The sequence below is a fragment of the Bison bison genome, unplaced genomic scaffold (genome assembly GCF_000754665.1).
Source record: "Bison bison bison isolate TAMUID 2011002044 unplaced genomic scaffold, Bison_UMD1.0 scf7180017864341, whole genome shotgun sequence".
NCBI lineage: Eukaryota > Metazoa > Chordata > Mammalia > Artiodactyla > Bovidae > Bison > Bison bison.
Window position 1 is genome coordinate 4,371,802 of NW_011494913.1, and position 2,431 is coordinate 4,374,232.

Genomic DNA, 2,431 nt, shown 5'->3' on the forward strand with positions numbered 1-2,431 from the left:
TCTGCAAGTTTACAGGGCCAGCGGGATGCGAAAAGGCTCATGTCATTGGGAGCCATGGAGGTAGCAGATCCAGTGCATCTGGAGATGGGGGTGCTGAGGGTAAGCCTGGACAGAAAGGTGAGATCTGGTGTAGGAAGCCTCACATCCCAGGCTGAGCAGTTTGACTCTATCACGCTGGCGAGGGAAGACGCTAAGCGGCCTTAGCAGAGGGTGTTGTGGTTAAGTTTAAGATTAGGAAAGCTGCCTTTGACAGGAAAAAAGAACTGGGGAAGTGAGAACTAATTCATTCAGCTGATTCCTAGTTTAGCTATTCTCTGTAGGCTGGCTTCAGAGACACTGGTCTCCTGCAGAGCTCCAAGAAGCTGTCTCCATTTGAATGCTGAAGACGTTCAATCTTAGCAGATCACTGCCATGTCATAGGCTGGAACCCCAACCCTGGGCAGCTCCCCAACTCTGAATGCTAAGCTGGAAGAGTGGGGCAGACGACCAGAGTTCTGCCAAGCCAGGAGAGGTGTTGGTGTTTCTCTAATCATAAAAGCCCAAGGCTGGGGTTCCTCTGCTGGAGTCCAACACCAGCCCAGCTAGATCCCCATGCTCAGCCTTGGAACAGGTCCACAGGCTGTTCTGGGGCTTATCTCTATGGGTTTACTTCATTGACCCCTGTTCCAGTAGGCAGTGTGTAGACCGCCAGGTAATTTTTCCTTGTTTGCTCAGGAGCTTGGGGCCCTAATGCCGTGTCCACAGCCTTTTGATTCAGCTGGCTAAAGGGAGGCCCTTCTCACTCACAAGCACAGAGTCCTGATGAATGAGGGGACTTGAAGGATGATGGGGATGTGCAGGGCACCTTGATAACAGGGCATTTACTGCTGTGCCCACCCACCTCCTCCTCAGACTCCCCTCCACTGTCCAGGTCTCTTCCCTGGACATTATGTGGGCCCACCCTCCAGCCCAGAAGTTAGGAGGGCTCTGTGTTCAGTTAAATCCGAGCCCACCACGGTCTGGTTTGTTGTCCAGAAGGGGTGACTGAATGTCACAGAAGCCTTGTCATGTCATGGTAGCTGTCTTCGCATTGTTCAATGGATTCTGTGTCATTCACTCATTGAGAAAGTTTTGGAAATTGTTAACTCTGAGCCTTATTTCCGTATTAGTCAAATGGAGGTGGGAATTGGATTAGAATATGTTCAGGATTCTGTGCTCTTTTAGGAGAGTCCGTGATTTCTTTATCGTTGTAGGAAACAGAGTAATTTTATTTTATAGCCCTCCCATCTTTCCATCGAGTGAAGTAGAGATATAGTCACTGTGGAGAATAGCATGGAGGCTCCTTCAAAACTAAAATGAGAATGCCCATATGATCCAGTAATCCCATCCCTGGGCCTGTATCTGGGGAAGATGAAAACTCTAATTAAAAAAGATGCATGTACCTCAATTCTCAAAGCAGCACTATTTATAACAGCCAAGACATGGAAGCAGACTAAATATTGACTGACAGATGAGTGGACAAAGAAGACGCAGCACATGTACCCAATGGATGCTACTCAGCCGTAAAAAGAGTAAAGTGATGCCGTTTGTAGTAGCGTGGACAGACCTACGTGAAGTGAGCCAGACAAGGCAAGCGTCGTGATAGATTACGTGTAATCCAAAACAGCACAAATGAGTTTATTTGCAAAACAGAAATAGACTCACAGAAATAGGAAACAAACTTATGGTTACCAAAGGGGACGGGGTGGAAGGGATAAATCATGAGTTGGATTAACAGATACACACTAATACATATATATAATAGATAAATATCAAGGACCCACCGTATAGTATAGGGAACTATATTCACTATCTTGCAATAACCTATAATGGAAAAGAATCTGAAAAAGAATATATATAAATGTACATACATTAAAATAATAATTTAAAATTCACTGTCCAAAACCACAATTAGGTTGCACCGACCTAATGATAATAACTGGGCTTCCCTGATAGCTCAGTTGGTAAAGAATCCACCTGAAGTGCAGGAGATTCTGGTTCGATTCCTGGGTTGGGAAGATCTGCTGGAGAAGGGATAGGCTACCCACTGCAGTTTTCTTGGGCTTCTCTCGTGGCTCAGCTGGTAAAGAATCTGCCTCCATGCAGGAGACCTGGGTTCCATCCCTGGGTTGGGAAGATCCCTTGGAGAAGGGAAAGGCTAACCGCTCCAGTATTCTGGCCTGCAGAATCACAAAGAGATATGACTGAGTGACTTTCACTTCACTTCAACCTAATAATATATATCAATATTATATATATATATAATATAGATATATATATATAAATCTTACTTTGCTGTATACTTAAAACTAACACAACATTGTAAATCAGCTATACTTCAATTAAAAAGGAGAATGGAGCAGAGGCCCTTGCTGGCAGAGCCAGTTATCAGGACCAGTGAGTAGAATTCCCG